General features: G+C 31.8%; 1 protein-coding gene across 6 annotated transcripts in view; it reads right to left on the bottom strand.

Annotated features, from left to right (window-relative positions):
- LOC145277048 (uncharacterized) overlaps positions 1–13,103 on the bottom strand; it is a 337,642-nt gene that overhangs the window by 324,430 nt on the left and 109 nt on the right. For all 6 annotated transcript variants that reach the window (XM_080128695.1, XM_080128698.1, XM_080128691.1 and 3 more), the window contains exon 1: positions 12,918–13,103. This exon is cut by the window's right edge. The gene's annotated coding sequence lies outside the window, so the exon portion shown is untranslated. The remainder of the gene's footprint in view (positions 1–12,917) is intronic.

Below are 13,103 nucleotides of genomic sequence, written 5' to 3'. Positions count from 1 at the left end.
TCACTAAATAGGGTTTGTGGGTGATAGAAGAAAATAAGCGTGTGTAGACATTCAAAATTTTTCTTAAACATTAAATGAGCAGTCCTTTCATGTAAAAAGTTAATATATTTTACTCATCTAAACTTAAAAATGCACGACTAAAATGTGTCAATATTGAATGAGTAAAAGTCAAGGTGGCTATCACTAGCAAATTCGTAGAGCAAATAGCAGCCTTGACTTTTTTTTTTTTTTTTTTTTTTTTTTTACAAGATGATCACCACTTATCAAGGCCCAGAAGCCGCTCAGGGATAAGGGTTATTACGTGTACAGTACGTTAGTGTTCAGATTTGATAAAGTGTCTACTCTAGGGGGCGGTTCATTAGGAATTTGTTTATGTTGGACTTGAAGACATCCAGGTTGTAGTCAGGTGGGAAATAGGCAAACGGAACAGAGTTCCACAGGCATGCACTTAAGAAAGAAGCTTTGTTCATGGAATCTACATTTTGGTTTTGGCACAGATAAAGAGTGGGGAAAACTTTTTACAGTGGTTTCAGCTAGACGGGTTTTTTCGTGAAAGATCGGCGAGGAGGGACCAGGGTATGGAGCTCAGATGAGCACCTGCCATAGAAGTAACAATAAAACAAAGATAGGCTTGCAACCTCTCTCCTGTGGGAGAGAGGTTGCAGGGAAGAGAAAAGGTTATCCCCCACTAAGCCACGAAGCCTATTTTGTACTGTCAAGGCAGGATAGAGTGTTTTCAGCAGCTCCTGCCCAGATGTGGCAACAGTACTCCATCCTTGGACGTACTTGGCTTTTATATAAGTAGAGAATTACGTCAGCAGTGAGATATCTTCTGGAACGGTAGAAGGATCCCACCATTTTTCCAGCGATCTTGGCAAGAGACTTGATGTATGTGTTCCATTTCAGATCAGGAGTAAAAGTCAAGCCCAGAAGCTTATCAAAGCATGAAGCTTCCCATAGTCGAGAGCCGTCCATTTCAATTGATGCCAGATGGGGATCAGAGCGTTGATAATGTAAAGATAGAAGCTTGGTTTTGGATACATTAAAAAGTAACCAGTCACCTCTTCCCCCACTGTACCATGCGCTCAAGATCAGAGGAGAGAGAATCAGAGAGATCTTTGCCATTTATGGCCTTAGATGTGTTGCCATAGATGGTCTTGTCAGCATAGATGTCAACGAATGATTGAAGTATGTGTTTTGGGAGATCATTGATGTAGATCAGGAAGAGAGTTGGGCCCAGGATCGACCCCTGAGGATCAAAAACCAAGATTGAGTGAAACAGAATAAACCGAGGCAAAACTGACATAAGTTAAAAGAAATTAAAAGTAAGTAAAAGTAAAATAATTAAAAGAACTTTTAGTTTTACTTATGTAGAATAAATGCAAGAAAAAAAACATGAAAAAAATTAAACTTTAAAACAATTTTTATTTTAAATTACATTTTTTTATACTTTAGAATGACAAATAATTTAAACAACTTTTATTTTGAATTTTTTTTTTAATTTAAAATGAAAAAACAACTTATGTCAAATAAATGCACACGGTGCAGCAAAGGATTTCGTGAAATTTGTGCCCACTCGCTCCACATAAATTTATAAAGATAAGAACTAAACAGATTCACCGAAATTCCATCGGTTCGTTCCGTTTCACTCGATCTTGATTTTTGATAGTAAGGTCAAGGCTGCTATTTGCTCTACGAATTTGCTAGTGATAGCCATCTTGATTTTTGATAGTAAGGTCAAGGCTGCTATTTGCTCTACGAATTTGCTAGTGATAGCCATCTTGATTTTTGATAGTAAGGTCAAGGCTGCTATTTGCTCTACGAATTTGCTAGTGATAGCCATCTTGATTTTTGATAGTAAGGTCAAGGCTGCTATTTGCTCTACGAATTTGCTAGTGATAGCCATCTTGATTTTTGATAATAAGGTCAAGGCTGCTATTTGCTCTACGAATTTGCTAGTGATAGCCATCTTGATTTTTGATAGTAAGGTCAAGGCTGCTATTTGCTCTACGAATTTGCTAGTGATAGCCATCTTGATTTTTGATAGTAAGGTCAAGGCTGCTATTTGCTCTACGAATTTGCTAGTGATAGCCATCTTGATTTTTGATAGTAAGGTCAAGGCTGCTATTTGCTCTACGAATTTGCTAGTGATAGCCATCTTGATTTTTGATAGTAAGGTCAAGGCTGCTATTTGCTCTACGAATTTGCTAGTGATAGCCATCTTGATTTTTGATAGTAAGGTCAAGGCTGCTATTTGCTCTACGAATTTGCTAGTGATAGCCATCTTGATTTTTGATAGTAAGGTCAAGGCTGCTATTTGCTCTACGAATTTGCTAGTGATAGCCATCTTGATTTTTGATAGTAAGGTCAAGGCTGCTATTTGCTCTACGAATTTGCTAGTGATAGCCATCTTGATTTTTGATAGTAAGGTCAAGGCTGCTATTTGCTCTACGAATTTGCTAGTGATAGCCATCTTGATTTTTGATAGTAAGGTCAAGGCTGCTATTTGCTCTACGAATTTGCTAGTGATAGCCATCTTGATTTTTGATAGTAAGGTCAAGGCTGCTATTTGCTCTACGAATTTGCTAGTGATAGCCATCTTGATTTTTGATAGTAAGGTCAAGGCTGCTATTTGCTCTACGAATTTGCTAGTGATAGCCATCTTGATTTTTGATAGTAAGGTCAAGGCTGCTATTTGCTCTACGAATTTGCTAGTGATAGCCATCTTGATTTTTGATAGTAAGGTCAAGGCTGCTATTTGCTCTACGAATTTGCTAGTGATAGCCATCTTGATTTTTGATAGTAAGGTCAAGGCTGCTATTTGCTCTACGAATTTGCTAGTGATAGCCATCTTGATTTTTGATAGTAAGGTCAAGGCTGCTATTTGCTCTACGAATTTGCTAGTGATAGCCATCTTGATTTTTGATAGTAAGGTCAAGGCTGCTATTTGCTCTACGAATTTGCTAGTGATAGCCATCTTGATTTTTTAATCATTTACATTTTGATTGTGTATTTCTTGAATTTAGTTGAGTAAAATAAGTTTACTTGAAATAACTCCTCATGTAATAATGTTTAAAATAATAAACATTTTAATTTCTGCACAAAATTATTTTCTAAAACCCTATCTAGTGATACTACTAGCCAAAAGTAAATAAATTATTTTATTTATTTATTTTTTTTTTACATGGTAATCACCACTTATCAAGACCTGGAAGCCACTCTGGGATAAGGGTTATTGCGTGTACAGTAATCAATGGGATAATATAGCAATCGTTAGTATTGGAGATTTGATAGAGTGTCTTACTTAAGAGGGCGGTTTATCAGAAATTTGTTTATGTTGGACTTGAAGACATCCAGGTTGTAGTCAGGTGGGAAACAAGCAAACGGAACAGAGTTCTACAGGCGTACACTTCTAAGAAAGAAGCATTGTTTATGGAATCTACGTTTTGATTTAGGCACAGATAAAGAGTGGGGAAAATTATTGACAGTGGTTTCAGCTAGACGGGTGTTTTTCATGAAAGATCGGCGAGGAGAGACCAGAGATTGGAGCTCAGACGAGCACTTCCCATGGAAATAACGATAAAACAAAGACAGGCTCGTAACGTCTCTTCTGTGGGAGAGAGGTTGCAGGGAAGAGAAAAGGGCATCCCCCACTAAACCACGGAGTTGTACTCTGTCAAGGCAGCTCCTGCCCAGATGTGGTAGCAGTATTCCAGTTCCACCACTCCATTCTTGGACGTACTTGGCTTTTATATAGATAGAGAAAACTGTATCAGCAGTGAGATATCTACTAGTAATTGTTTTTTTTTTTTTTTTAAATTTTGAAACCAAATAAAGACCTGGATTTTCTCGCAATAAGTAACAAAAAAAAAAAAAAAAAAAAAAAAAAAAAAGGGTGGGTGTTAAATTTCGCTTTTTATTTCAAAACAGCTGTAAATGTCTTTTTGCCATTTGATTCCAACTCGGAAAAAGAAAACATTTATAATAAACCCTTTTTAAGAATATAGGCAAAAAAAAATGAACAAAAAAATATAAATAATTACTTATTGAATAATTGCTTGTGAAGTATTAAACCTTCGATAATGAAAATGAAAAAATAAATGTTAAGATTAAATTCAATAACGTACGAGATATTCGTGTTTGAAAAAGACTGGCTGACATTTCGAAAACAGCATTTCGTAATATTTCAACAAATGACAATTTTAAAAAGTGGCGGTTGTTAATTGCATTAAATACGAACCAATTCAAATGTTTAATTCGTTTTACGGCTACTAAAATAAACTTCCGATTTCTAATAAATAAATCTATATTAATAAAATTGTCAGACCAACCACTGGCTTTGTGTTTCTCCTACGTGATCATTTTACGCATTATTTTTTGTGTGCTATTGATACATGTGAAATACGACCGTTTAAAATAAGACATTTGTGCATTTTAGTTTTTCAGATATTTCTTTTCATTTTTGAAGATTTCCATTCGCAACAGGGGAAGACAATTCAATACGTTCTTAAAGTTTCCCGAAATTAACTGTTCCTAGTATAAGTCACCAAGAATGAAAATAACAAAAAGAAAAAAAAATCGTTCTCAAAAACTAAAATGCACAAGTGTCTAAAATAAACTAGAAAACTTATTTATCAGTGGAAAATATTAGTTTACACCAAAAATTACGGAAAATTAACGAGTAAAATTTTAATATTTACTGTTCGTAATTTACATTGTATAAATTAAGTATACATACTATATATATTTCAAAATTTTAAATTTTCAAATGGAAAAGAAGCATCGCAGAAGCATATATGCACTTATGTAGCCACACACACACACACACACACACACACACTTCCGGGTTAATATTTTCCAGGTAAAGTAATCAATGAAGTTTTAACGAGGTTAATACAAGAGTGCTCAATACCGAAGTAGAGCAAGGTATACTTTTACTTGTTTTACATATGCATTTACTACACGTTCACGAGCATGTTTCGGTCAGCTAGTTGCTAGTAACTAAAGACCTCTTCAGACAAAGTTACTTTTACATAAGTTTAGTTCGGAATGAAAATATTCAAGGATTCAGCAATCACAAAAAAAAATCAGGTCACATTACAAGTCATTTAGAATAAGAAATGGTCTAACATACATTTCCCCCAAAACTCTGGCCTAATGGAGGGGAGACTAAATCTTGCTATGGGTTCAAATGATCTGAAATAACAGCGAGGGGAGACTTGCTGTTATGTCAGATCATTTGAAACCATAGCAGCAAGTTTTAGTATCCACCCTCCATCGAGGCCAGAGGTTTGGAGGAAATATAAGATATTTTGTAATTCATATGCAAAACTAGGAAAACAAATGACTGATTGATGGCTGTAAAAAAGTGCCAAAAATAGGCTCTGAATGACGGATGATTCCCTTAATGTGTGACCTTAAGGGCAAATGTCGTATAGCACACTACACAATCCAGGTCATTACCTTTCCAAAGAGTCTTCATTTGTTAAATTCTGATCAATAGTCGCTGAAATTTGGAACTTTGAGAATAAAATTTCCAAAAAAGAGGTATATCTATATTAGTAGCTGGCAAGGCCACAGGGGTAAAAAAAAAAAAAAAAAAAAAAAAACTAACCAAAATTCATCACAAAGCAGCAGAACTAAAACTGGCTTGTCAATACAATAGTGAAGGCAAATTTGGGCATATTTTATTGGTTTGAAAATAGATTCGTTTTACCAATTGTCCAAAAATTTTAACCATAGAATAGTATTATAATCTTCAAAAAGCCTGCAAGTTTTCATGTAGTTTCGTCCCATAAACCCAAAGATATGAGCATTTCAATATTCAATTTGGCTATGAGTATAGATATATCCATCCACATATATATATATATATATATATAGGTAATGACCTGAATTGTGTAGTGCGCTATGTGACATTTGCCCTTAAGGTCGCACATTAAGGGGATCATCCCTCATTCAGAGCCTATTTTCGGTACTTTTTTTACAGCCTTAAAATGTTTCAAATCCTAGTCATTTGTTTTCCTAGTTTTGCATATGAATTACAAAATATCTGATATTTCCCCAAAATCTCTGGCGTTGGTGGAAGCGAGGCTAAAACTTGCAACTATGATCTGAAATAACAAGAGAGGGAGACTTGATTTTAAATATTTCTCATATGTTATATCTCCCCTCTTTGGTTTTTAATACATAAAGTAAATTTTACAGTGTATAAGGATTAGCCTATTTCAAAAAGAGGGGAGATATAACATCAGAAATATTTGGAATCAAGTCTCCCCTTGCTGTTATTTCAGATCATTTGAAACATAGCAGCAAGTCTTAGTCTCCTCTTCATCAAGGTCAGAGGTTTTGGAGAAATATATATATATATATATATATATATATATATATATATATATATATATATTATACACACTGGTTAGTAGCCAAATTGAATATTGAAATGCTCATATCTTTGGTTCTATGGGACGAAACTTCATGAAAGTTTGCAGGCTTTTTTGAAGATTATAATAATATTCATCGTGTAAAATTTTATGACAATTGGTAAAAAAAAAAAAAGAATCTATATTTTCAAACCAATAAAATATGCCTAAATTTGTATATATATATATATATATATATATATAAAATATATTTTAGTCATCGACATACAGTCCTGTTTCGTTGTTACACAACTCAACAGTGCCGCTAGACTAACACCTATCCCAAGCCGAGGATCGAACCTAGAACCGTCGTGATGACAGTCGGCAGTTCTACCCCCTGACTACGGAAGAAGCGGTGGCCGCAATTATATATATATATATATATATATATATATATATATATATAGTGTCCTGGCAAGCCAGCTTCAGTTTTGTTGCTTTGAGATGAATTTTGCTTGGTTGTCTCCGCTGTGGCCTTGCTACGCCACTAATATATATATACATATCTCACTACATTCGCGTTATGACAGAGCCTCGTAGAAGATCTCCCTTGCCTAATATGAAAACGCCATGCGTTTTGTTTGACGTTCGGAGTTCGTTGACTCCGAATAGTAAACTAATTTTATTTTCAATTAAACTTTTACTCGCTTAATTTTCGTAATTTTTTGTACATTAATATTTTCACATTTTAAACTGTTGGTTTATTTTAACTGCCATATTTCGCATGTATTTCTTAGCATATTTTTATTGTTACTACAAAGTGAATAATTAAATTTAATAATCAATTGCATAAAACAAAACATTAAAAATTAACTGATTTTGATTAATTATTTATTGGTGAATAAATTTTAAGACGTAAAAAATAATCATGAAATCAAATCCTCCAGAATGCATTTTTGTCATGTAAACAATTTTCAATGAGGATATTATTTCATTTCAATCTAATTCAATGATGATATTTCATTTCAATCTAATTCATTTTAACGAAAATCGTTTTTTTTTTCAGTAAAAGATGGCGGGAAATAAGATTTTTTTTTTTTTTTTTTTTGCTCTTACGGGCTCCCATAGTTATTATTATTATTATTATTATTATTATTATTTTGTTTGTTTTTTAAGTTGTGGTTACTGGTTAGCCTTTTTTCCTTCACAACAAGATATACATGACATGATATTTTATTAATAGTTGCTTGCGAAACGTTAATATTTGAGAAGAACAGACTATATTAGCTCCAAAGTGTTGTTCTACGCGACAGAATACATCAGCGAGAAAAACAAAATGAGGATAATGAAATTGGAAAAGAAAAAAAATATCTCAACAACCCTGTTGCATCAAATGACGTCATGCATCACATTCCAAGCGTTTAAAAATGGAACAGACATTTTTTTAAATCCTCGGCTCATATTACGAACATTTCAGCTTTATTTAATTTTGATAACAATAATTTAACATATGTTAAGCATGTAGGCATTTGTAAAATATAAAAATTAATAAACTCAGCGTAAGGAATAATTTAAGGCCGTTAGATTTAAGGACAGATAAGTAAAATTCATAATTTTGTAGTTAAAAACAGGTAAAATTTAAATAATATAATTAGTTTAAAGTTTACCATTTTGGGGGTTAGAAAATTTTCGGTGCTAATTCATATTGGCAACAATCAAAAGTAAAGAAAATACAGAAAAGTCTGTATTATGTACGTATTCGTTACAGAATGAAGATATCATATTCCAAAAATGACGTAAATTGATCAAGTAGTTTTGTTTTTAAAAAAAGAAACTCAAAATTTACAATTTTCAGCGATTTTACTACTACACTACTGATTTTTGACCTCGACAATTTGATTTAAGTTGTCTCCTTCCTTATTTATTTCATCGGATTTCATCATGGCCGACGAAAACACTACAATCCGCTTTTGTAAAATTTAATGGTATTTTTTACGACTTGCCCCAGCGTAGTATAAACATCCCCAACCTCCCCATTTTATGAACGACTTTCGGAATAGACACTTCCAAGCTCCCCATGTTAAAACGGCTTTTGAGGTTGGAAATGTCTATTCCGAAAGCCGTTCTTAACATAGAGATTGGGGGTGTTTATACTACGCTGGGACAGGTTGTAAAAAAAAAATATATATATATATACCAATTTGATTTTCTTAAATAAAAAATACTTGATCAAATTATGCTATTTTTGGAATATGACATCGTTCAATAAGTTCGTACATCATACAGACTTTCTGTATTTTCTTTACTTTTAATTGCCACTAAGTGCCAATTTGAAAAAGCACTAGATTTTCAACAAAACAAAATTGTAAAATAATGACTGTTTTACCCATTTTCATTTTTTTTCTTAAATAAAAACGATTGTAGTTAAGATGGCGACTATATTTTTCCGCTCAAGTTTTCATTTCGGCGTTTCGTTTCACATGTTCGATAAAATTTGCTAACTGAACACGACTTTCACAAGTTTCAAGTAGTCCAATTTATAACGAAATGAAGTAATTTATATGAACGTTTCGAGTTTATTTAAAATTTAAAAAATATAATTTAATTTAAAAAAAAAAAATCATAATTTCGACATTTGAAAGGGGTGCTCACTTTTTAGTTACAACGTTCTGGTAAATCAGTCACCCATTTTGTAACCAATAAAAACGCGGGTATATCAAAACCATAGAAAGTAAAAATGACATGAGCCTCTACCGCATTTGTAAGTCAGAAATATTTTTTTTCTCAAAGAAAAAGACAAGATAGAATGAACATGACTTTTTTTTACTGATTTTTTATGAAAATAAAGTTTCGAGTTTTTTTTTTGTTGTTTGTTTTTTTAAACTTATTTAGTTTTTTTTAGGTTTGTATTACTATACACATAGATTCAAAAAGTTGTCAAAAAAAAAACAAATATATAACAAATAATGTCATCAAAAGTTACTTTTCTAACTGGATATGTTTTTAGTGTTTTTATTTAATGTAGCATGTTCTTTTTTTTTCTTGAGTTTGTATTACTGTACACATAGATTCGAAAAACAAATATATAACAAGTAAATGTTATCAAAGGCAAGATAAGTTACTTTTCTACCTAACTGGATATGTTTTCGGTGTTTTTATTTAATTTAACATGTTTATTCAGCTCGAAAAACATACTGTGTTTGATGTATTGGAAAATTCAAGATGGCACCCGACTCTCTCTTTAACACGGTAAGTTTGGGAAAAGGTACTATAAATATAAAACTAGACAAAATAATGTTAGAAACATGCTATGTTACCGTGACATAGGTTGACATATATTCGGTGTTTTTTTAATAGTATTTTGTCTAGTTTATTATTTATAACACCTTTTCCCAATCTTCCAATACATCGGTGAATGAACACTGCATGTTTTCCGAGCTGAATAAACATGTTACATTGAATATAAACACAAAAAATATATCCAGTTGGATAGAAAAGTAACTTATCTTGCATTTGATAACATTTATTTGCTATATATTCATTTTTTGACAACTTTTTCGAATCTATGTGTACAGTAATACAAACCCTCAATTTTCATATCATACGCCTCCCGATACATTGCTTCGTCAACATGCGACCATTTCATATCTCTCGAAGACACTTCCGTATTTAGAAAAAATAAAAAAAAAATGGGTGACCGATTTACCAGAACGTTGTAACTAAAAAGTGAGCACCCCTTTCAAATGTCGAAATGATTTTTTTTTTTTTTTCATAATCTGATTAATTAGTGTCCAATCAATAATAATCCAGTGAAAAAAATTAAAAAAAAAAAAAAACTATCAGTGGGGGTGATGGTTGTACAACTCCGCCTTATTTTTTTAATAGTATTTTCAAGTTAAATTAAATTTTTACAATATTTTTGTTTATTAAATTGTTGGGTGAAGGTACAGAATAGCGACAAAACACTCCCCTCTCCTGTTAAGAATGGCTTTCTAAATAATAGCATTATTTCAACGCGGTAATGTCTATTAATCTTTTTTGTCACTAAAACAACTTATTCTAAGTTGCTTTGGATTAATTCCACTTTAAATAATGATTAAATAATGTACTTTTTTTTTTTCTATTTAGGAAATCATGGAATGTAAAGGTTACAAAAGTTTGGATCTTTTTAATACGTGAGAAATTGCTAAAAACATTTTGATTTTACAGTTTTAAACGCTTCTTAATTACTTTCAAATTTCAAAAGTCCATTTCTTTTTGTCAACGAAATAAATATGCATTCTGGTAGATTTTATTTCTAATTACATTTTTATGGATTTTTTTACACTATTGGTTATTTTTATTAAGCTAATTAATATTCAATTAATAATCTTTTTTAAATAAATTTTCGTGGTTAAGAGTAAAAAAAACAGACACGTGATATTTTGTAAAATATCTAAAAGATAAAGCGAGTCGATTTGTTACTTGCCAACATTATTGATAAAAAAAAAATGCAACAGGATGATAAAACAATGATGTCAGTTTTGTTTTAACCTAAATCTGAAATTATTGCCGAAATGTGAGGCCATTCGTGTCATCATCGTTTGTTTTCTCAAATCGATTATTCGACCTCATTTTTGCATTCCGATGCAACAGATTTTCAAATTTGTTTTTATCTTTTTTACTTTTAATTATTTAGTGATTGTTAAGGTATATTTTTAAATATGTCATTTAAAAAAAAAAGTACTTAATTGTCATGTCGAAAATAGTAATATATCCAAAAATTATGAAAATTCATCGAGCAGAACAACTGCTATTGTGTTTTTAGTAAAAGTAAAAAAAAGTCCATTAAAGTGTCTGAAAGGGAAGTATGTCCCCTGTATTCGCAATCTTCAAGGTGTTTACATGTAGAGAAAATGCAATTTCCACCAATTTTCTGTAAAAGTTATTTTAACTTTAATTTTCTACTTGATGAATTTTTGTAATTTTTAGATATATTATTATTGACAATGTTTTTTTTGGGGGGGGGGGTAGCTTAAAACGACATTTAAAAAAATCGATTTAACAAGCGCCAATCATCTTTTCATTTATAGAATTTGATATTTTTTTTATTTCACACGCTAGGCTACTTTAAACATTATATCATTTTTCAATAATGTTGCAATGATTGTAGCATATTGCAACTCCTCGTAAAACAATTGGGATATTTGAATTAAGATTCTCATCTTGATTGTTATGTTTACAACGTTTCGGCCGATGTAACTTCCGACCTTATTTTGAGTGCAGCTTTCCGAGTCTGAATATATAACAACTATGATGATTATAATGGGCCAAATAGTCAAAAATGCAAATTATCCTATCAAAAATTGGGAAACATTTGTCAATATTATTGTGCTAAAAATCACCATCAATAAAAAAAAAAAATAAGTATTTTCATTAATAAAAAAAATTGTGTTTTTCTTTTACTTTATTTTTAAATTTAACAATATTTACTTTTTTTGAACATTGTAATAAAATTTTAGGTACTCATGCAGAGAGTGATCCGTGCTGAAATAATAACGTTATTATTTAAAAAAGACATTCTTAACATGGGGGTGTTTTGTACTTAATCTGAATTACAACTGAATAAAAAAAAAAAACATATCATAAAACTTTAATTAAACGTGGAAATACGATTTTAAAAAAATAGCGCGGATCACTCCCTGCATTAGTACCGAATTTTAATAGAACAATTTTGTATCCCCCCCCCTACATCAGTCATAGTTTACCATACTGATATCTCCATCTGACTTTAACGACAGGTGTCCGAAATAAAATGGCGTCTCCATTTTCGACGATAAACTGCAGAAGTACCAAATATGTTTTTATTCATATATTAAATGAAAAATTGTTTTACAATAAATTATCTCAGTCTTTTTTTCATTACAACCATAAAACACTTGTGGACTGTTATGAAACATACAAGTTTTTTTGGTGGGAGGCACGTGATAGTTAGTGGTCTCAATAATAAATTAGATTGGAGGTGGAAAGGCTACCTGGTATGGGGCTTTTCGTACTTAAATCCGAGTGGAGTATTGTACTATTCAATCTCGGGTGTTAATCCTCCCAAGCATTATGTCCACCTTCGGAGAAGAGAAGAGGGTCATGAATATTGTCGAATGTCGATCTCGATCTCTAATATGCAGTGGCTTTTTTCATGGGGTGAGGGCGATACCGAGATTCAACATGTTAAACCGATCTCATGTTACATTGAGTATTTTTAACGGTGTTGTAAAAAAAAAAAAAAAAGTTTGCTTTTTTTTTTTTTATCCCGATTATTCGAAAATTAAATTAACCCCACAAAAATGACCGTTATAATAATTCGATTAATTAAATAAGTTCAACAACGCACAAAAATATTACAAAACCAAAAACAATCTAAGTTTGTTGAGCTAATATTTGCATGGGGAGGAAGTACTTAGCCAAAAAAAAAATCCATGAAAGTCAAAGTCGACAAAAAGTCCGTATGTTGGGCTAAAAAATGGATGAATTTCAAAAGATAAAAAAAAAAACCTTCGTAATTTCGATGGTACGTACCTGTCTTAAAAGAGTCCAAGTGTTCAATTTTAGTCCGTTCTTGTGTCAATAGGAAGCAAGAAACAAAAATTAGTGTTTTTTGGTTTTGTTTAAAAAGAGGAGATGGAGTAAAAATCCTGCCCGCCCAGAGCGGCTATCGCTAGTCTTACTTACAGTATATGTAAGTATGTAAGTAGGAAAAAAAAA

This window comes from Euprymna scolopes, chromosome 5, assembly GCF_053919585.1.
Source record: "Euprymna scolopes isolate OS-2025 chromosome 5, ASM5391958v1, whole genome shotgun sequence".
Lineage (NCBI taxonomy): Eukaryota > Metazoa > Mollusca > Cephalopoda > Sepiida > Sepiolidae > Euprymna > Euprymna scolopes.
The sequence above is the reverse complement of the archived record's forward strand: the minus strand, read 5'-3'. Positions and strand labels throughout refer to the sequence as shown.